This window comes from Canis aureus, chromosome 5 (assembly GCF_053574225.1).
Source record: "Canis aureus isolate CA01 chromosome 5, VMU_Caureus_v.1.0, whole genome shotgun sequence".
NCBI lineage: Eukaryota > Metazoa > Chordata > Mammalia > Carnivora > Canidae > Canis > Canis aureus.
In genome coordinates, this window is record NC_135615.1 from 40604337 (window position 1) to 40628761 (window position 24425).

Sequence of the window (24425 nt, forward strand, 5' to 3'; positions counted from 1 at the left end):
TGAACACCAATAAAAAAAAAATAAAAAATAAATACAAAAATAAATAAATAATGGTTTGAAATTGACACTGGTAACTTCAGAACAGTTTGTGAAAGTAACTAACAGGCTTAAACAGTTCTATGCCTTATGGATAGTTTGGCCACCCACTAGACTTGTGTCTGGAGAGCTTCAAAGAATACAATAGCATTGGACTGTCATCCTTCTAATCCCCCACACTTTATTTGAGTATGTTCAATTTTACAGCCTTCTCCTCTCTGCTAAGCTAAAATCAATGTATTGACATCTTGGTGGGAGAAGTGGAACAAGAGACAGCTAAGTTATTCCCTGGAGGGAAAACTCAAAAGAGGAAGAGACTTCTTGTATCCACAAGTCAGGACAGTTGAGGTCAAATTCTGCTATAAATTCTCTCTGTGGGGTGATGGAGGACACACACAGACCCTCAGATAAATACTCCTGACTGTGCTCTGTATTGCATACGCTGCTTGGACCTTCTAGGATGCTAAAGTGCAATGAATAATCTCTCTCTCTCTCTCTCTCTCTCAGTGATCTTCAGATCTTAAAGGAAAGATAAGCATAGACTATATTTTGCTTAACTTCTCTTTTAAGTTAGGTAGACGTCAGTGCATTAGGGGCTGTGGAAGGCTTGAGGACATGAAGGCATCTACATATAATCCCTGTTCTTCAAGAGCCTGTATTCTTCTTAGAGGAGAAATCTGGGATGAAGGTCGTACTGCTTTGGAGACCATGATGAAGAGCCTGGGATCTTAACCTTTATACAGGTTAGTCAATCTCTCTCTCTCTCTCTCTCTCTCTCTCACTCACTCACACATTCATACATACACCACCCTAACTAAAAGATCAGGCCCTTTTAGAACCTGCATTAAACTGTCAGAACACTTTTGTCTTTCATGGAAGTGTAAGGAATCCAAAAGACATTCCCAGTTAGGTGGAGTGACACCCTCGAGAAGCCTAGCATCCCCAGAAGAGTGCAAGTATTTTTTTTCAAAAGTACAAGAGTAATAATAAAGTCTACATTGTGTTTCATAAACTGTACTAAGTGCTTGAAGTACATTATCTCATCCTTTCCTCACAGCAACCTTGAAATACATATTATGATTAATAATAATAGAGATGAATAATATTATTCTTATCCCCATTTGCTAGATGAGTAACTGAGCCTCGGAGAAGTTCAATGAGTCACTTGAGGTTAGCCAGCTAATAACTGGTGAAGCAAAGGTTTAAACTCAGGACATCTATAACCAGACCCCATGTTGGTAACTAGCACTGATTTAGCACAGAATGAATACCTGAAATGATTACTTAGCAGAGGAGAGAATGGATAAAGAAGGAAGAGGAGGACAGGCCCTACTGTTTACATTTTTATCTCTTATAACATCATGACCACCAATTACATGGCTTGATCCTTCAGTATTTGGACACTTTTTTTTTTTTTTTTCTCTCAACTAGACTGGCATCCTGGTGAATAGATTGTATCTTATGGACTCTCTCTTTCCTTGTGAGTATATATGAAATGCTGGACAAATAACCTTCATACCACCACAACAAAGACAGGATTCTCAGAATTCTCAGGCAATTTATCACCTCTTCATATTACTCGGTAATTTACTCTTCATTCCTTAATTTCTTATATTTAAAAATAATAGAATCCACTTCTTAAAGTTTTATGAGAGTAAAACTAAATGAGGTAATGTTTATAAAGAGATTAGCAATAGCCATCACATACTAGGTACTCAATGTAATTTATTCTTTCTATTATCATAATATACATGTCTCCAGTGGTTCAAAATGAACTATCTATATATATATATGTACATTTATAGTTTACTATATATACTACTAAGATTGCTATTAAAATAGTAAAAATTACTCTTTCTTAAGTATTTAACATCTTACAGGTGCTTTAGAAGATGATTTATATATATAAACTAGTTATATATATAGTTATATATTAGTTATATATACTAGTCATATATATTAGTTTTATATATGTATATGTACTATGTATATATTAGTTTTATATATATACATGTATATGTATACTTATATATATACTTTTATATATATATAAACTAATTTTATATATATATATATATATAAACTAATTTTACAATGAGGCTTAGAAATGCCAACTTAATTTATCCATGATCACATAGCTAAAATGTTCAAGAATTAGCATGTAAACTTAGGTCTGTGTGATTTCAAAAACAATTTCTGGTAAAACAAAGGACAGAATCTAAGCCAGGTTCTCACTCCTCTTACTCCTCTACTCCTCTACAAGATGTAAAGGTCAGATTCTGACTATGTATACATAGTTATTACTGATAGGAATTCTCCTTGTCTCACAGGCCTACTTCCTATCTTGGGAAACAACATTTCCTAGGAGAAATTCCACCTTTCCAGTGATACTATCACTATCAGATCTCTGGCATCCGAAGGAAGACAGACTAGGAGGAAACAGTAAGCTATTTAGGATCTTGTTGGACATTGGAATTCCTCGTTGATGGGAAATTAAACCCAGAACACAGTCATCTATTCCCACTGTTCTCCAGCTTGTCAGATAGAAGCAGTCTTGTTTACAAAAAAGAAGTCACTGGTACAGCATATCTCAGCACACACTAGTCCATTTATGGTAGGGAGGAAGTCCACTCAGACCCTGGTTACCTGTTCCCTCAAAGGGCACTCAACATCTTTACTGTAGCAAAGGACATCCAGTATCACCTACTACTGTGTGATCACAAGGAAAACAAATTTTATTTAATAAAGCCAAATGCCAGTTTCTTAAAAGCTACCCTAACTTGAAGCATAATGTATAATGAACAATCCCTGCTTTTTAAAAATCAGATTAATGAAGCAAGAGTGTTTTTAAAATACAACCAACCTTGGGATTTGAGTAGGACTGGGGAGGGCTGATAATAACATTCACTAATGACACTGCTTTCAGAGTCTTTACATTTATGCTTAGGTTACTTTTCTGAAAAGTGAGTAGCAAATAGACCATCCTATTTGAGTGGTGATTATATTTATATTGATTATACTTAATGTGTTGATGGAAGTGGGAGTTTATAAGCAAAAGAATATGAGTTATCGACAGTCTTTAATCCCATGGCCTTTTAAAATCTGCTCAGATACTGAGTATCACTCTGCTTCATTCTCTTGTCTCTTCTTATTTTCATAGTCAAAATCAGAAGAAATACAAATTAATAGCACTATTGATTATAACAGCTAACAATTGCTAAGTGTTTACTAAGACCCAACCACTTAAAATCTCACATCTCACAACAATCATATGAGATAGGCGTTATTATTTCCCCCATTTTATACCTGAGAAAACTGAGATCAGCAGCTTTTAACATAACTTTTCCAAGAAGCTCTTACTACTCATCAAAGGTAAAGAGAGAACTTCCTGATAGGTGTGTATGCCATTAGACTGTTCTTAATCACCATACTATAAAGTCTCTGTAAAGAGGAAGGGCAAGCCCAGAGTGGTGAAAATATTGCCTCTTCAAACACATCTGCTTGGGTTAGAGTACTTCCTAACTAGGAGCTCCAAGTCATATTACAATTTTTTGGTGGCCTAGACCAATCTAAGACCTTTCATGGCCTCCAAGATGGGGACAAGCAGAGGAAGTAAGAATTCATTCATTCCATCTATTCCATTAGTACTTGCTGAGTCCCTAGTCTATACCCAAACCCGTGTCAAGCACTGAAGAAATATCAAGCACTTGAAGACTTTCTTGCCTCAGGAAATTCAGAGTCTCCTTATATAAGATGTACATAAAAGCACACAGCTGGGCACCCAGCTCAGAATGACTCAAGGGAAGTGTCGATGAAGCTAAGACCTGAGGATGAAGAGGATTTAGCAAGGCAAAGTGTATTTCTTTGAGACATGGCCTCAGTATCTGTTCTGTTCCTACCCCTCCAGCACATTCGGAATGCTCCTCTTTATGGGTTTGCCAAAATCAAAAATAATAATCCCAACCATCCATCAGTTGAGTAAGAGGAAATGTAGTATTTCATATGAAAAGAAAAACTAATAGGACAAGAATGTTATGATGGAGGAGGTAGAGACAGAGTCACAGCTGCCACTGACCTTGGCAGATTATCAACATCTTACTAAACAGTCCCCTTCCTTGATATTGCTATATAAGTATGTATATAAAAATATATAAGTACAAATGTAACTGAGAGTCAATGACTTAGCCTTCAGAATGTAATCAACATAGGGTGCTCACAGGCTGGTGCTCTTATGGTAGGGGGATAGCCTTTCAGCCCTATAATCCCAATATGTTCTTTTCTTTGGGTAAAATATACAGTTTCTGCAGAACTATACAGCTGCTACTCATTAGTCAACTCAAGCATAGAGTATATTTGCTCCTCCAGGTGCACACAAGCCCAGAGTGGGTGTTGGAATCAGCTATTGCCTTGGACTGAAGGCATCAAGGAAAATCCTGAACTGGATACTTTCCTTCCAACATCAACTACATGCAAAATGATGTGGTAAGAATAAGAAATTTGGATTAAAAAGAGCATGCTTCTTTGTTCTTTAGAAGAAACACTAGTTTCTTTATTTTTGGATTGACACCCATGGTCATTTTTTTGGTTTACAAAGATATTATTTTATTTATTTACTTTTTAAGATTTTATTTATTTATTCATGAGAGACACAGAGAGAGAGAGGCAGAGACATAGAAAGAGAGAGAAGCAGGCTCCATGCAAGGACCCCGACATGGGACTCGATCCCAGGTCTGCAGGATCAGGCCCTGGGCCAAAGGCAGGTGCTAAACTGCTGAGCCACCCAGGCGTCCCAAAAGATATGATTCTATAGGGCAAAAGTAATGGAGTAGATTTACCATCCCTGGGGTTGGTAAAGGATAGAAGCCACACTTAAGTGTTCATGCGGTAAACTTTGGAGGTCTTTCATAGGAGGAAGTGAATTCCAGGAAAATTGAAGGACATATTGTTAAAAAAAATTTTTAAGACTTAATATCTAATTTACCATTTCAGCCTTTCCCAGGAATGGAATCTTAAACCACTCAATCCGGAATTACCTGGTTAGTGCTAGAGAGGTAGTCTTTGACAGATTCCTGCCATGTCTGTCCCCTAAAGGAAGGTGACCTTGCCACAACCAATCAACCAATCTGCTTTTTGCTAGTGTAATAACTACTTTGTCTCTCTCCCTTCTGCTTATGTCTTTCGTTTTGTACAGCACCTTAGAGCAGCTTTCTAACTGCTAGATAGAATGCTGCCTAATTCATGAATCACTGAATAAAGCCAATTAGATCTTTGAAATAGTTGAATTTTTAACAATATGCAAATAAAAATGGTGTCATCCTGACTTCTCATAGTGTTTTTCTGTCTGGATCATAAAGGTTTTGGTTTTAAAATAGGAGGCCAACAGGATGAACAAGGACCAGGGTTTAAATCATATAAAGAATTTTTGACTGAGTTACCTGGTCTGATCAAATCATCCTATTAGGAGTGTAATCAGAAATTCACCAAAGAGAAGAGGCTATCCCACTATCAAAGAAGTATACTGAATTGCTGGAAGATGATTGACCTCAGCTTTCTATAGCTTCTATCTTCATTACAACTGAGGAAGAAATGTAAAATGTAATAAGTCACTATGCGGTCCTAGTAGAATCACAAGGAAAGAATTTTCTGTGAAGATTACTGTGTCCCCTCTTCCCTATGAGAGAATGGTACATCCCCAACCACTGCCATGTCTCCTACCTATCCACACCTCCTTGTTGATATTGAGCTTGGCCTTGTCATGCTATGCTTTGACCAAATAAATGTGAGTGATTTTGACGTATGCCACATCAGAGGAAAAGAATTAAGAGGCATCACTTGTTTCTTCTAGCCCTGTTGCTAAACTGCGTCTGCTCCTTTACCCTGGTTCCTAACAATGCAGAAATGAAAAAATGTGGAGCAAGGCCACAGTGGGCTGACCCATAGTCACCAACATGTATGTGAGAAATAAATTGGCATTATAAATCACTAAGAGAATGGGACTGTGTATTACTGCAGCAAATCTGAATAATGTATCTTCTAAGAGAGCTCTTTAGATTTTGTTGCTAGCCATACAGGTTAAAATCCAACAAGCTAAATAAACACACAAAGGGAAAAAGAAACCCCACCTTTGAGTAGGGTGGCTATATATGCCTGGGACTGAGCTTTCATTCTATATGGCAACTCCTATGATTTTGTAATGGCTGCCTGGAAGGTTACAAGAATGTTTCTGTAGTTGTCTCCAACCTCAACAGGGAACACTGGCATAATCTATTCATTAGTAATGTCTGCTTTTAGCATGGAATGAGAGGCAGTGACACAGATGACATGTTTGCTGGTCTAGAGCTTCAATGTCTCCCACCCTTGCAGCCTTTCAAAGAAAGAAATATTGTGTTTTCCCCACTATCTTTTGCCTTCCTCTGGATCCTTCCAAATACTCCTTACCCGTCACTGGAATCTCACAACTCTGGTAGTGGTAGCTGGGAGAGTAGTGGTAAATGAAACCAGCTTTTTTCCGTCACCAGTAAAATAAAGGGTCAGTGTAAACACTCATCCTTTTTCCCTGGATGATTGGCCCATGTGCTCTTCCTCTCTGATTACTCCTTCCTATACTTCTGAAAGAAGTGATCCATTTTATGGACTCTAACTGGTCTGACATAAAATACGTATAACTCTTTACAGAACAAAAGGTAGCTCTACAAAACCCTATTTCTGCCAATTCTACTAGCTCGTTGAGTTAGGCTGGGATATAAACTGTGGACCACAAACATATTTCATGCAGTAATCAGGCATTAGCACCGAGCATATGGCATATTCCTCACAAAAAAGCCACCCTCCAACAAACCACTCTTACATTGTTAGAGCGCCATCTACAGGTCCCTGTAACAAACAGAGTTTCCTAAGCCCCTCTCTTGGCTTGCTATGAAGAGAGTGACATTAGAAATGAATGAGGAAAAAAGAAGGTGAGTAATTTTTCCCATGTATTTCTATGTACCAGAGTGTTATTAGAGGAGATTTAATGCTTTATATTACTTATCCATAAAAGGGGTTATTATTATTTCCATTCTACAGATGAGAAAACTGGGCTAGGGACGTGAGTTATTTGCTCAACCAAGAAGCTAAGCTATGATTCCAACCAGGGTCTTTCAATGTAAGCAGTGATGTTTCTTCCTGTAGTTAACTCTCTCAATTCTTGATTTGATTCAATGCTCTTAGATTTCAGGAAATTTTGTTACTCCTCAAAAGAATATGTCACCTTCCATGAAGTAAATGTGTCTGTGTAGAACTAAAGGCATTTACTTAGACTGTTCCTAACTCTACTTGCCTTTCTTCTCTATGCCAGATATGTACTAAATAAATTTTGTTGGATGAATCTATGACGAAATGAATGAAATGGATTTTTTCTTGCCTTCTTTTAAATTCTTTGCAAAATTACACTCTCAGAATAGTTGCACTCATATCTGACCATTCTTTAAATTTTCATCATATGGAAGGTCTCCCCTGCCATCCGCCTACACAGCCCAAGTCAATGTCATGCTACACAGTCCATGGATTTTAAAGTGTAAAGCAATTCAGAATTAAAATTAATCAGGACACTCCCAATGTAAAGGAAGCCCTCTGCAAAACCACTTTTCTATAATAAAAAAGCCATTTAATTTTCTGAATAACCACTTCCATCTGCTTTGATAAGTTTGATTTTCTGATACTAGTTTATATTAACTAAGATATGGCTATCCATCTACACATTAATGGTCACTTTTCAGCAGCATGCAGTTAAACATGTTAAAGCATCTAGGACCCTATGCATCATTTCAGTGAGAGTGTGAGCTCTATGAGGACAAGTCCTAATTTTTAAATTATTTTATAACCCTCTAATTCCCACTGCAATGTCTTCAGCTATCTTATTAAATGTTTATAGCTGGCCAAGGATTCCTCCCCTTGTCTAGCTAGTCCTTTGAAAGAAATATTAATGAGCAATTTAATGTTAAAAAGGAGCGAGAGAATGAAGAGTATATTTTCCCAGAATGTAATTATTGAGTGCCTGCCATATTCCAGGAACCACACTGGGTGACAGGAGCACACAGTCTCTGGCCTCAAGGATATAGTCTAATGGGATAAACAGACAATTACAATGCAGTATTCCGGGTCGGCAGAGGCTCAGGGGTATCCTACACTTTGAGGGGAGGCAAAAATGATTGACTACAGAGGTCTCTAATTACAGAGTTTCCTCCTGATGTGATGGTAAACGCTATAATGCAATTATAATAAATATTACAATGAAATTACAATAAATGTGTGTTGAACTGAATTAAATCAAATTACTACCTTGCTCTCCAGAAACTCGAATGTGAACCATGAAAATTGGAATTTTTTTTTTTAATTCAGGGCTTCCCAATAAGTTTCCCATGGAGATATTTCAGAAGATTTTAATCAATGAGTCCTTAAGAAATTTTATAAGTCTGTCCTACCCTAAAGCCCTTTGGTTTGCTGAATGTATCCTTCCAGAAGCTTCTTTAGAATTTTCCCAGCCACTTAAAGGAATTCAAAAACCTGGCAAAACTAGAATCTAATTTTTCTGCCAATAGAAGATTTAAAGTTGATAATGACAGCTAAATGTGATTGGTGTTATACACAATTTGTACAAAATTATGTCATAAAAATGTGACCCTCAGCAAAACCTATCTATAAATTCTATTCTCTCAGAATAGAGGCATTTTCAGCCCCTTTCCTACCCTGCTGAGTTAGTTCTTTAAGGGCATAGCCTGTGTCCTTTTTATTACCATACCCTGGGTCTTGCCAAAGTGGAAGACACAGAATAGGCATCTCGCATGTAATAGGATAAGTGAGTATATGCTAGCCGAATGCATGAAAATGATTATATTTAACTATCCCTTGGAATGGCCTGAAGTTTTGTGGAATTTATAAGCTTCTATATCTCTTCATCATCCTCCATGTTAGGCAAATATATCTTCTTTTTTTACTTAAACTTTCTGCTTTATTGCTTTCTCTTTTTTGTCATACAAGTAAAACATGTTTTTATAGAAATGTTAGGGGAAAATGAGCAAAACTTTAAAAATCAAAAATTCTACTGTCTAAAGTTAACCAGTATTAATTTTTGTTGTATATTTTTTAAATTTTTCTTTTTTTTTTCTTTTTTAAAGTTTTAATATGCAAATACACACTTTTAAAAATACATTTTCCTGATGTATATGTTATTTTGTGACCCGTATATGTACTATTTATAAATAGCAAATAAATATATTTTGTGTCATAAGTATTCATGTATATTCTCATCTGTAGTGGCTACAGAACAATCCATTGTGTATATCTCAAAATGTATTTAATTTGTACTTATTATCAGACAGGTTGTTTCCAAATATTTGTTATTTTAAACAACATTGTGATAACTATCTTTATTCTTACAACTTCTTGCATTCATTTGAGAATGCAAGGAAAGTAGGAGAATTTCTGGGTCAAAGGGAAAGACCTTTTTTTTTAAGATTTTATCTATTTCAAAAAAAATTATCTATTTATTTGAGAGAGAGAGAAGGCTCAAGACAGGGTTAAGGGCAGAGGTAAGAAGCAGACTCCTCGTTGAACAGGAACGAGGCTCGATCCCAGGACCCCAAGATCATGACCTGGGCCAAAGGCAGATGTTTTGCTGACTGAGCCACCCAGGTGTCCTGGGAAAGACCATTTTAAAGGTTTCTGATGCTTGGGCCCAAATTTCTCTCTAGAATCACCTTGAACACTGTGCCTATCATAGTTATAACTATTGTATAAGCCTATGTGATGAGGAAACCTTTTTAAAAATATTTATGTATTTTCTATATTTAATGGACAAGAACATGATTCTATAAACTGCATCTAGGTATAGAAAAACAGAATGTTTAATAGTTAAGAAGTGAATTCTCAAATCAGATTACTTGATCCCACATGCTGGTTCAGCCTTTCACTAATTCTATGCCTCAACCAAGTTAAATAACGGCATTATGCTTCAGTGTTCCCTCATCTAGAAAATAGAATAATTAAAATATCTATCTCTTAGGGTTGTTTTTGAAGCTTACATGAATTGATCTATACAATGGATTCAGAATACTACCTGGCACTTGTACACATTCAAAAAATGCTGCACATTCTCTCCTTCTTCCTGACACTACTACTAAATTAATTTTTTAGCCTCCCTTGCAATTAGGTATGCCCATGAGACTAGTGTGTGAAATGAACTGATATGTGTCACTTACTGGCTTGACACACAGATGCCTTTAAGACATGACTTTCATCAATTTCCCAATCAGCTGAATAGAGGAAACTCCAAGGACTTAGAGAAGGTAGAAGCACAGGATGGAAAGAACCTGGCTCTATGAATGAATGTGCAGAACAAGAGCCCTACCTCTACCAACCACAATGAACTATCAGTACATCAGTGAGAAATGAATGTACACTGCATTGCATTTGAAATGTTTATTGCTCCTGTTATAACAATTAGCCTTTCTGGACTAACAGAGTTGCCTAGTATCTTTTACCAGGTGCTATCTTTTAAAGAAAAGAGAATTTTTATCCCAAAATATGAATATGGGGATCCCTGGGTGGCTTAGCAGTTTGGCGCTTGCCTTCGGCCCAGCGTGTGATCCTGGAGTCCCAGGATCGAGTCCCGCATCAGGCTCCCTGCATGGAGCCTGCTTCTCCCTCTGCCTGTGTCTCTGCCTCTCTCTCTCTCTCTCTCTGTCTCTCGTGAATAAATAAATTTTAAAAATTAAAAAAACATATATGAATAAAGGACAGATCAAAGGGGTTCAAAATTTAAAATTTTCTGCAGAGAGTCCACAACATGAATTCAAGAGTCATTTATCTGTGTAGAATGTATCTTACCTCATCTCTTTCTTAGATTCCCCATTTTGACTCTAGGCTACAGAGGTTAATCTTAATACAGCCAAATGGGTTTACTCAACTTAAAAACCCAGATACCTCATATCCTCTCTTAGCTTCACTGGTGAACATTGTTTTCCTGTATTTACTATAACATTTGGACCATAAATAGCACAGAAGTAGCTGAGAAAATCCAGAAGGAAAGATTCTTTGGGGAAAAAAAAGAGAAATATTCAAAATAAAGGCTATTGCATTAAAAGAAAAGAAGAAAAAGAAAGAAGAAAGAAAGAAAGAAAGAAAGAAAGAAAGAAAGAAAGAAGAAAGAAAAATGCAACACCAACGAGAGAAAATTCCCTATAATGGTTCTAAAATGTCTAAAGCAAAGTCATACTAAGCAGGAATATATTTCAGAGTTTTCCTCTTGAGGACAACAAACATGAAAGAAAAATGCTCAATTTGAGGTACTGTTCATTTTGCAAAAAATGTTATTTGTTACCAAAGGAAGGGAAAGGAAAAGGGATAGCAAGGATAATGTACACTATACATATACACATATATATGTCACTTTATGAGCATTGAGGCAAACATTTATTGAAATATTAACCACATGATTTATTTTCTAGGTTAGAGATTCTAGTTGAGACTAGCTGAAATATTTTCCAGAGTATTTTGACTCTCAAGGGACTATAAGACATTAAATAACACTGTTAAATGTATCTTTCTAAATACAGAATTAAGTGGCCATCCCCTTATATTTGCATCCTGCTGTGCAATGTGTTTTGCATATAGGAAGGTATTATCAGCCCCTCCCCCACCCAGGACTCTTGAATCTAGAAAGGTTAAAGGGCTTGTCCAAATTTACCCAGATAATGTTACAAGGCAATGCTAGCAATTACTCATTAAGTGTTGTGTAGGCTTCAATTTTCATGTATGGATATTCTGAAAATGGTCAGAGACAGCTATGGTCAAGTTAATCAATGTACCTGAGATGTGCCTATGAGAGAAAAATATGAACAATAGGATGCATTTGATTTAAGACCATTTTAAATCACAGAAAAGAATAAATGAATCATTTAATAAGGAATGGGCAGTGGGTTAAACTCTAATCCAATAATTTCAGTGAAAATATCTGAAATACTAGTTTACCAAGCCCCATTCTAATAGCTTACTATTTATAGGAAAGAGTAAATAAAACTAATTTTTAGATGACTAAAGTGATCCAGCAAGTGCTATTTACCTTTAAATGGTATGATTTAACCTCTACCTGTTTTCCTGAGCAAGAGCTGTAAAACATAGGTTTATACATTTAAATCTTATTTCCCATTTATTTTCATTATTCCATTTTAGATATAATTCTCCAGAAAAAGAAGAGCAGCTAAAAGACTTTTTTATAAAATCACACAGATATAAGAAAAAAATACTTGTAAATGATCATGCATTTAAAAGAAAAGTATACTTTTGTAAAAATGTAGTAAGAATATTCCAAACAAAACACAAAGTAGGAATTCAGAGTAAGAACTGAAAGACAAAAAAAAAAAGAACTGAAAGACATTTCAACTTGTTTTGTTACTGTTGTATGATTTTTATGCTAAACTGAATAAATACAAAACAGAACAACTAAAGATAGAAATGCCTTTCACTTCTCAATTGGTTTGGTAAATATGCACTGAATACCCTTTTTTAAAAAAAGATTTTATTAATTTATTCATGAAAGACACAGAGAGAGAGGCAGAGACAGGCAGGAGAAGCAGGCTCCCTACAGGGACCCTGATGTGGGATTCAATCCCAAGACCCCAGGATCATGACCTGAGCCAAAGCCAGACACTCAACCACTGAGCCTCCCAGGAGCCCTGAATACCCTCTTTATTAGTAGGCATGCCAGCCGGAAACAGAACTCACCCCAGAAGATTCAAATGAAGAGACTTTAATAAACCAACTACTTGGGCACCTGGGTAGAATGCAGATGCTAGGTCAAGCTTTCTTTCCCAAATCAAGACAAAGAAGAACACAAGTATTTAAGGGTCAAACTCACCATAGTTGTTTAGATTGACACCCAAATTTTGCTTTGATATCTTGGGAGATAAGCTTAAAGAAAGATGTTAGCAGTTAAATAATCTCCCTCAATGCTATCATCATCATAATCATCATCCTCATAAAAATATAGATTATTTATTGAATGTTAAGGGCCTGGCATGGTATTGAATAATTGCTAGAATGACCAGTCTGGAGTTAGTATGGGGGAAATGAAAGGAGAAAAAAAAAGAAACCATGAGCCCAAAGTCAGGTGAAGTCCCTAAGAAGCAAACAGAAATGGAGAAGAAGAAATGGAGAATCTTTGGGGACCAAGGGAGGGACAGCCATCTAGAAAAGGTGAAAGGACAAGGTGGGGCCAAAAAACACAGTAGGAGAAGGATCCATGGATGTGATGCATGACTATAGCTGGAGGGTTGTAAGACACAGAAAAAGATGTGCATTTATAAGGTTCTAATTCCAAATGCCCATAAGAATAATGAGACCACTGACGTAAGGGAAGAAAGAAGGGTAGAGAAGTTAGAAATGAGACTGAGGGAATAATGAAGCATTTCTGATCTCACCAGGCATAAGAACAAGAACTTTGTCAGATACACTTGGATTCAAGTCCTACTTCAGCCTCCTACTTGTGGGAAATTAGGCAAGTCTGTGTCTTTGTTTCCTTACCTAAAAAACTAGGCTAACTTAGTGCCTTCCTCAAAGAGCTTTTTTTTATTTATTTTTTCCAATAGTTTTAAGTTTATAAAACACTGAACAGAAAGTACAGCCCAATATATCACCTGCCAACTTCCCTTACTCACATCTTGTATTAGCATAGTATATCTGTTAAAACAGATGAGCCACTATTGATATATTCTTGTTAAGTGAAGTGCATGTAAGGGTTTATATCATAGTTCAGACAAATGTGTAACATCTATCCATTACAGTATTTCTCAGTACAGTTTCACTGCCCTAAAAATCTCCTATGCTCCACATCTTTAACCCTGCCCTCTCCCCCAAAGTCATGGTGGCCAATGGTCTTTCTATTGTCTTCATAGTTTGGTCTTTTCAGGGTGTCATAGAGTGGGAGTCATATGGCATGCAGCCTATTCAGATTAGTCTCTCCCACTTAGACATATGCATTAACGTTGATATAGTTTGATTAATGGTTTGCAGACAGTAAATACTATACAAATGCCAGTTGTTACCATTATTATTAACACTGTTATTTCACAAATGTTTCATTTTCCTACAGCTCAAAAGGAGATCATGCATTTTTTCTGGAGTCCTGTAGGTCCTATTTGTTGGTCCCTCTGTTATATCTCCTTCCTTTCACTTCCAACCTTTTTGTTATATTTATTTTACTCCTAATTTGCTCATTTAATCCTCTTCTCCCCCCATACACTGATAGCTTTGTGAGAACAGGGACCACTTTTGTCTTATCTGCTACTCCATTCACAGCATTAGCACAGAGCCTGGCAGGTGGCAGGAGCTCTTTCAACCTCTGCAAAGTGAATGAAAGCTCAATGTGGTGACCTGAACTGAAGAGGCAAGAAGATACAGTAGATACAGCACAGCTTTGGAGAATGAACAGGACAGAAGACTGCTATGAGAACATGTTCCCCCAGACTGGAGTGATGGTGAAGGACTTGATGCAGTCCTACAGCCTTCTCACACAGGGACTTCAGTGCCTGCTAAAGGAAGCCTGTATTTAAACTATTCTCTATTTTGGGGCCACCTGAGTGGCTCAGTAAGTTGAGCACCTGACTTATGATTTCAGTTTAGGTTGTGATCTCATGGATCGTGGGTTTGAGCCCTGCATCAGGCTCCGCACTCAGCGGGGAGTCTGCTTGAAACTCTCTCCCTCTTCCTCTCCTTCTGCCCCTCCCCTTACTCTCTCGCTCTGTCCCTCTCTCTCTCTCTAAAATAAATAATAAGCCTTTAAAAAAGATAAATTATTCCCTATTCTCAACTTGAGCATGTAAATTTTTGTATAGCCAGGAAGGTCTCAAATGGATTTAGACAGTATGCTAAATATGTTATTTAAATGTAAACTTTAATATCTAATCCTAAGTTTTTGAGATGGCTGTTACTTATTGAAGTCCAACTCAGATCAGAGTGAACTTTACCCAAATTTTCCTCTGGATGCAAAACAAATTTCCTATGCACAGTTCTACCTGGAAGAAAATCAACACTGTATCTTGAGTCTTCCTTAGGACTTACTCCAAACAAGTGGAAAAAAAATATTGTTAACAAAAAATAATTGCCATTTCTCCTCTGGCTTATCTCCAAACCATTCAAAGCATGTCTTTTCATTCCTGGGTGTTTTTCTGTTTGTTCCATCTTTATTTTAAACTAATGATAATGATACCTCACTGATGTCACTGTAGCAGAAAGGTTAAGTGGAAACTTTCCTCTAAATCAAAATATTCCTTTAATCCACTGGAAATTCTTAAAGCTGGATGCTAATATGTCCTGTAATTAAGAAATAATGAGCTTTCCACCATGATTTATATCTAGCGATTTAGATTCGATGCTGAGAAACTACAGTTGAAATTATTGCAATGCCCAATGGTAAAAACTCCTATAAATCCTCAGAGGTCAACTTTAAATAAACTTGTATTTCAGCAAAAATAAAGTTAAATGAAGATGTCCTTATGATCTTTTCTTCCACCCAAACTAAAGGGACCAGTCAGGCAGGCAAGTGCAGACAGAGAGGTTAGGGAGGAGAGGGGGAAAGAGAGGAGAGAAGAGAAAGAGAAAGAAAGAACATTAATATGCAAAAGCATTACTCACTGAGAGGTCTTTGGGTGGTGTCTCTGGCTTGGTCTGCTCCTCTGAAGTCCTAGGCAGCTCCATTTCCATTCCTTGGGGTGCCTGCAGCTAAGTGAACAGTAAGTAAAAGAATGAATGACAAGGTCAGAGGTCCTGATTAAGATACTTCTCAGCTGCCCTGAAGGATTAACGATGACTGCTCAGGGCAGGAAAAAAAGCCACTATTCACTGGCAAGAAACGGAAATTTAGCAGATCCAAGCAGCTTTTAAATGTAATAGTTACCAGCACAGGCTCTGGAATGAGATGGCTTATTAGCTGTGTGAATTTGGGCAGTTCGCTTAATCTCTCTGAGCTTCATTTTCTTCAACTGGAAAATGTGGCTAATGAGTCTTTCTGGAATGGACTGTGTATGTCAGTGTAAAAAGAATACTGGTACTCAACACATTCCCATTTTTTTTTTTTAGTCTATATTTTATTAGTTGAGTCAAACTCAACTCATCTTCAAAGAAGATTCTGGAAAGAGGCCAGGGAGGGAAGTCGCAGAGTCCTTGGCTTTAATGGGGAAACCGAGATACATGGTAGATCATGTGCAGGTCTGGGGAACCTTTGACTGGGGAGGGAATAGTTTACTTGGAATGCACAACACTAGGATGGAGAAGTTAAAAAATCATAAATAAGGCAAATGAGAAGATTCATGAAATTCTGTGTTATCTTAATTAACATCAAATATATTTCTCTATCATTCCATAACAAGAAAATTACAGGATATTGAGAAAAATAAAACTAGATCTTTCTCACTAACCTGCATACCAAACAAAGGTAAAGCGGAGTGTGACTTCTGACAGCCTGCAGAACTTTGGAGTTTGAAGGAAAGTGTTAAAATCCTATTCATTGTTTTTTTTTTTTAATTTAATAATTCTCATGAGGTTCTAGGGATATAATAATGATAAAGAAGATATGCTTTTTTTTCAGGGATCTTACAGTCAAATGGCGGAAGAGAATCATGCATATATAGTCATGCAAATAAAAAAAATTCAAATATAGTAAATATTCTAAAGAGGCAGTGTGATGTATTTAAAGGTATTCTGATTTAGATGGAGAAGTCCTCTCTGGAGAAAAGCGATTATGGTCTCTCCTTCCTTAGCATGGGTTCTGCCAGAGGCCAGCCTGTCATAAAATATCAGGCATAGGTAGTTTATTTAGTAGCAGGCCTGAGAGTCAGGGAGCAAGAGAGCCAATACAGGGCTACATTAAAAAATGTGCTGCCATTCCAGAGACAACTGGCCGCGCAGTCCCATAGACGCAGCTGAGAAATCTTGTGAAATGCCTATATACACTATCCGCCTGAGGGAAGAAGAGAAAAAAAATATGTCGATGGGCTTCTGTCTTACATTAGTCAAAAGTTGCTCCATGGAGGTCCAACTTCCCCGAATTCTGGGCTGTGCAAGCATGAGTGCCTAGCATTGACTGCCAACCAGGCCTGCCATGCCTGCAGCAGAGAAACCGCCATAACAAGAGCTAGGGGATATGTGCCTCAGACAAGGCTCTGTCACTTGTGTGTGCATAAAGCTGGTCCCTGAAGCAGGCATGGAATTAGAGGAAAGAATAAGAAGGTCTGATGTGGAGCACAGGAGGATTCTGATATGTCTCCTGTCTCTCAACCATCCTACATTCTACTCCAGACTTGTCTTTTACAAGTTTTTATCATGGGACTTCCAGTCATGAAAACCTGCTAGTGGCGCTCTATTATCTACAAAACAAGGCCAAACTCTTCAATATAACACTCAAGCTTTCCCTATTATTTTTACACTACTCTGTCATATATGACACAAACTTATCTTCGCTGGCATCTACACTTCCCCAGAATAGAGAGTATGTCTTCCACGTATCACATTCCAAAAGTCCTTGTGAACTACATCTCTACAGTGATACTTATGCTATATAAATCGGGATACATATAATATTTAAGTAACACATCCATCACAACCATAGTTTTTTTTAGTTTATAAAAAAGTAATAATTTCAAGGGCTGAATTAGACAGGCCAATCAGAATCTATAAGATCTTCAATTGTTTTTGAGCAAAATTGCCCTGTACATTGCTGGTAGAGCCAGCCATATTGTGTACCACGTAACCCAGGGCTACCCACTTGCCCTAAGGCAGACTGTTCCATTATAAGTACAAATTCAATGAGGGAGAAGAATTTGAGATTTCCAAGCTCCTGATTAGGATAACCAGGTAACAAGTATTATATTGACCACATTACATGAGGATCAAATTTGAGAACTTTTTAAAGTTTGTGTTACTCATGGAAGCCTAGGGAAAGATACTGAAGAGACAGAGGAATATAGGGCTTCAGATTCAGGAGACAGTATTGAACATATAGAAGGGGCTTGGAAAAAATGGAAATGGATAAAATTGATGAAGGAGAAAGGTAAGAACAAAGAAGAGAAGCCAAAGATAGACTTCTGAGGAACATCAACATTTGAAAAGTACCTGGAATCACGGGAGTTCATGAAAAAAAAATAAATCATAGCTTGTGTGTTTTGTGAAGTATTTAACTGTATCCAACAGCAGAGAAGTAGGGTGATAAATGACAGTAAAATATGGAATAGCCGTTAACAAAGACATTTTGACAAAGCCTTCGCGATATGAGGAAGTATTCAGAATACTAAAGCAAATGAAAGGGTAAAATCTCTGCATTTTCTTTTTTAAAAAGATTTATTTATTTGTTTTAGAGGGAGAGAGCATGCACACACATGTGAGCAGGATGGGCAGAGAGAGAGGGAAAGAGAATCCCAGGCAGACTTCTCACTGAGCGAGGACCCCAACACAAGGCTCAATCTCACAACCCTGATTTTAGGGCCCTAAAATCGTGACCTGAGCTGAAACTGAGTCCAAGGCTTAACCAACTGCTGCACCATGGAGGCACCCCTGAAATGCCTGTATTTTCATTACTCTCCCAACTCTTGTATGTGGAGAAAAAAGAAGGATGGAGTCAGGCCCGTGGTAAAATAAAGAGACAACGACATTAATGTTGTTCTCTTTGCTTCAACATACTTTTCAAGTTCTGTACAATAAGCACATTCTCTTTTTTAATGAAAAAAAAATTAACTTAGAGTTGTAATTATAAAAAATGAGTAATATATTTGAATAGAATGAGAAGACAACTACATTAATAGGAAAAAAAGAATCTGAGAGTCAGGAACGTCACTGCTTTAAGTTTTTCTTTGGCAGTTCTTTGTGAAATTGAAAGATTTATCTGCTCCCTGGCATTCTCTCCTCACCTTAAACTCCAAGGAGCCAAAAACAGTGGAGCAATAATCAGATGCCAACAACTAAATTTAAGAAGGAGGTGTCTCAGGGACCACAATGAAAACTTCCACTGCCAACCCATCATTTTAGGCCATAGTGTGTTCCAGTTACATAAGCTCAATAAATATTATGCTGATGTCTGTTCAGATTCAGGAGCCGTTTTTTTCCCCTATTGCTGTCAGCATATTTCCTGCATATTAGGAAGCATCACCACATTTCTTATGAAATATAAGCTTCATTTTAAAATAAGTTACAAAACCACAAATTAGCAATTTGCTGAAGAATATAAAAATTTAGAATTTTCCTGTTTTGGCTTTTGCACCAAGCCCAAAAGAGATGAAGCTGATTAAAACTAACATGCCCTCTTTCCAACTCACAAGTTCCTACTAGTCAATAAGCGCTTTGCTGTCATCTCTCTCATGCTTCTTCAAATTCTAAACCTTTTTATCCTTCCATTACTATTAGCTGATAGCATTCTTTTAATTCAGTAGTATTTGGGCTGTCTGAGCCTTATACTTGATTTTGAGCACTTTGAATATATAAATGCTCTTCTATAATTACCTTCCAAATATCTCAGAGGATTGGACAATGGAATGTTACATTCCCAAAGTCGATTTCCTGTTTTAACAGTGAAGGTCAAAATCCTCATTTTATTTCCTTTCTAGAGCTTTGTCCATTTTAGATAGAGGAATTATATTTTTTCTTTTCCATATAAATCTAGGAACATTGCAACTGTTGCCAGGAAAAATAAATTAGAGTTTTAAGCTGCAAATCTGGAGGTTTAAAGGTTCACCTTCCTTCAACATTATTTTAAAGGAAAAATACTATATTTCAGCCAGCTTAGAAGACAAGTTCTTGGGTCTACTTCCCACTATTAAGTTCAGTTCTCTGTTTTGGAATGCCTAAAGGAATCTTATGATTCTTTCCAGAAAAGAAGTATAATTTAAAATCCTTGGACATTGGCCTCAATGAATAGTGAGGTGATTGAAGCATGGGAATGCCATTCTTTCTGAATACCATTTCCATGTATTCTTATACTGTTTCTCTATATATATGTATTCCTCTATGTCTTCAATGCATGACCAATTATGTGCATATAACCTTGCTGTAAATATTTAATTGGAAATACAGAATCTGAATTTTCTTCATATAGCTAGAATTTTTCAATTGTGTTGCCTTTATAAAATGCAGTTTGGAAAGGCAATACTATATCAGATTTTGTGTTCTTTCCAGAGAAACCACTACTATGTTGGATTACAGTAATCAAAACTGAAATATATTTTCAAATACGCACAAACTTCATCAACATGAATTATGGGCGGGGGGCAAGAATCAGGTTTGCAATGTGCAATTTTTTGCTCAAATACATCTTCTTTGAAGACTATTTTTTAGCTTAAAATACCTTAAGCATATGCGTAGGGAGTTTATTCTGCGTCAATGGTTGTGAGGATTAAGGATGTCTGACTTTATTCAAAATGCAGATGTTTGAACCAAGTCATCCGCTTCAGAGAGAATCAGAGTTAGTCTTGTAAAGAAGCTGCTCGACTGACCTACTTGCAATCAGATCACGGATAATTGAACTAGGAAGTTGAAAACGATGATGAAAAAGCACTTGAAGTTTTAGACTATGGGGTTATAGGGTTGGTCTGAAGGGACAGAGAGACTTAGAGAGATGGTGTAGGTAAGAAGTGTCCAAACGCAATGGTTAACAATGAGAATAGAGTGGTTTAGATTTCTGAAATGGAATACAAATACTGTGCAGCCATACAATAGATAGGTAATGATAGGGGTATTTTCCTCCAACATTGTTAAATTTGAAACTCGGATATAAATAGGATGTGGAGCATGATCTCAATAAAGCCAAATCAAAATAAAACAAAATATTGGATTACTTATGGGAGGTAGGATTATGGAATACTACATTATTTGTTCACCAATATATCTGAAATAAGCACTTAGTAAATTACTTTCATCTTTCATACAGCTTCTTCCAGTTTCTACAATAAATAAGTAGTACCTTTGTGCTAACAAAAAGGTTCTTTGAAAACATACTTGTTTCTGAAACGAGATGATTGTGGTAGAGGATAAAGAGTGGATAGCTTAGCAATCCACAGCTGCTAGATAATTCTTCCCCCTACCCCAAGTAAGATGTACGTCTCTAGATGAAGATGGGATTACAAGGAAGGAATCAAGATTTTCTTAATCTACCCAACAACTTCTGATCTTGACTGTATAGACAAGTCTCCATTAGCACAGCAGGAGAGAGCAGTAGAAGACGTATTCCAGGCTAGGATGATATGGATAACAGTGTTTCTATGCAAAGGAATTATCTTCCTAATTGTGACCTTAAACCAGCAAGTCAATTACTTCTCATGTATAGAACACATAATAGCAACGTAGCTAACTCTACTGGCCAAGGAAACTTCTGAAGTGAGGGAAGTTCCCAAACTCTGTTTGGAATATTCCACTGGACTCTGACCATCTAAAGCTTTAGCTCCTGGGTAGGGAACTCCCAAGAGTCTGGGTCTCTGCCTATGTAATGTAATCTGCTTTTCCTACATCTCCAGACCCTAGTTTTATTCATGGATATTATACCTTGTTTAATGGTCAAAGTTTGTCTTGACCACCCAGCCTCTCCCTTCAGCTCCCTATTGTAAAGTCAGCTGATTAAGCACCTTAATTTCATCTGGAAACTTAGTTACCTTTTACCAGGTAATCTTACATATGTATAAATTTCACAGATTAGGACACAAATGTCTTTGGGGGATCTTATTCTCCCTAAAACACATGTCAATTTATACATTCATAACTCTCAGCAAACTCCCAGCAGACCAAATAGGAAGAAAAGCATACCTAGGAACAAAAATCACACCTAGGCATCAAACTACTGAGATAACTAAGATTTTTTTTTAAGTCTTAGAAGTAGGCAAGGGGTGGTGGTGAGGGAGTGGGGATACATTATGTGTATGGTAACAGCCAAGAAAAACATCAACAGAAGTTTAACTAGAAAAGTATTAGAGGTTGGAAGACAATAGAAAAGCACTGAAAGAAAAACAAATTAGAATTCTATATCCAGTGAAAATTCCATCCAAAAATAAAGGTCAAATAAATATTTCTTTCAGAGAAGACAACTAAATCACCTTTAGTGAATTTGCACCACAAAACAAAAAAATTTTTAAGTTTCTTAGGCTGAAAAAAGAAATAGCAGATAAAAATTTGGTGATGCAGGAAGCAATGGAAATCACCATAAAGAGTAAATAGGTTAGTAAATATAAAGAGCATTTAGGGGCACCTAGGTGGCTCAGTTGGTTAAGCCTCTGCCTTTGGCTCACGTCATGATCCCAAGATCCTGGGATCTGAGTCCTGAGTCAGGCTCCCTGCTCAGCAAGGAGTCTGCTTCTCCCTCTGCCTTTCCCCCCTTCTTGTGCTTTCTCTCTCTCTTTCTCTCTCTCTCTCTTTCTCATTTACTCTTTCTCAAACAAACAAAAAAATCCTTTAAAAAAATAAAGAGCAAGACTAAGGCTTCATTTAACATGAGTCTATGCTACATTTTTCTACATTAATAAAACCATGAATATACTATCAAAAAAAAAGAGCATTTAAAAATCGATTCTTATTATGTGATTTTTAAACCAGTCTAAAAAACTACTGATTATTTAAATTAAAAATAATGTAATAGTGTAATGTGTGGTTTAAAGAAAATGGAAAAGTAAAATATATGACAAAAAGATACATAAACCATCAGGATAGTAAATGGAACACACATTTATAACATTCTTATACTGGCAAGAATACTATTTTGTGAAAGTAGATGTTGATAAATTAAAGATGCGTATTATAATCTTTAGAATTACTGCTAAAAATAATGGGAGGAAGTATAATTTCACGAGTCAACAGAGGACACAAAATGTTACTAAAAATACTCCACCGACACAAAAAATGGGGTATAAAGAAAAAGCAGAGGAACTCAGAATGAGATAACAGAATAAAATACATAAATAAGTCAATAATGTCATAAATGAAGTGAAGAATCAAATTAAAAGGCAGAGACTGTCAGAAAAGATAAAATTACAAAACACCAAACTCTTCTTCGGGAATGAATAAAAATGCAAAACATTTGAAAATAAAAGAAGGTAACTGCTATACCATACAGACATTAATAAGAAAAGTGGCTTAATTAATATAGAAGTATACTTCAAAATGAGAAGTATTATCAGAGACAAAGAAAAACATTTCATAATTATAAAAGAATCAATTAGAAGACAAAACAATCTTAAATGCATGTACAATTAGTACAAGAGCTCCCAAACATATGAAGTAGAACTAGAGAAAACCAAAGAATGAGACAAATCCACAATTAAAGTTGGAGACTTTACTCACATGTCACAAATATATGACCAGAAAAAAAAGTAGATATATCAGAAGACTTGAAAAACACTATCAACCAACTGACATAATTTGACATTTAAAAAGCACCATATTGGGCGGCCCCGGTAGCCCAGTGGTTTAGCACCTGCCTTTGACCCAGAGTGTGATCCTGGGGACTGGGGATTGAGTCTCACGTCGGGCTCCCTGCGTGGAGCCTGCTTCTCCCTCTGCCTGTGTCATTGCCTCTCTCTCTATCTGTGTCTCTCATGAATAAATAAAATCTTCTAAAATATAATAATAAAAAAATAAAAAGCACCATATTTAGTGAAAGCAGAATAAACCTTCTCAAGTTAACATTCCTGAAGACAGATTCTTTTTTTTTTTACCATTTGTACATTTCAAAGTATTGAAATTAAGCAGACTAGAATTAGAATTAGGACTTAGAAATCAATAACAAAAAATTATTTTGAACATCTCCAAATATTTGGAAAGTAAACAATCGACTGTAAGTAAATTACCATGTATCAAAGAAGAAATCACAGGTAAACCAGAAAATATTTTCAGCTGATGAAATAAAAACATTACATATCAATATTTGTATGTTACAGGTATAGTAGTGCCTACAGAAAAATGTATAGCTTTAAATGATTGTATTAAAAAAAAAGAAGAAATTTGTAAAATTGGTGATCCATGTGTCCTAATTAAGAAAATTAAAAAAGAATGGGTGAAATAGGTAATGGGGGATTAAGGAGTGCCCTTGTGATGAATACCAGGTTATGTATGGAATTGTTGAATCAGTATACTCTGCCCCTGAAACTAATATAACACTGCATATTAAGTATATTGGAATTAAATTTTTTTAAAAAGTTCCCAAATTTGTAAAAAAACAAAACAAACAAACAAAAAAAGAATCTCAAGAAAGATTAATAATTAAACCCAAAATAAATGGAAAAAAGTGAAATAGTATAAATTAAAACAAAAATCAATGAGCTAGAAAACAGATTATAGAATATTAAAAAGTCAAAGATTTGTTCTTTATAAAGATTTTAAAAATTGAT

The 24425-nt window shown here is 36.3% G+C and overlaps 2 long non-coding RNA genes across 2 annotated transcripts in view; one reads left to right on the plus strand and one right to left on the minus strand.

Annotated features, from left to right (window-relative positions):
• The window catches only part of LOC144314047 (uncharacterized), a 127695-nt gene that overhangs the window by 98866 nt on the left and 4404 nt on the right, over window positions 1-24425 (minus strand). The window contains exon 3 of the long non-coding RNA XR_013379708.1: window positions 15706-15792. This is a non-coding gene — a long non-coding RNA (uncharacterized LOC144314047). The remainder of the gene's footprint in view (window positions 1-15705; window positions 15793-24425) is intronic.
• On the plus strand, window positions 617-2589 carry LOC144313404 (uncharacterized). Its single transcript, XR_013379063.1, has 3 exons — window positions 617-779; window positions 1468-1618; window positions 2367-2589. It is a non-coding gene; the product is annotated as an uncharacterized LOC144313404 (long non-coding RNA).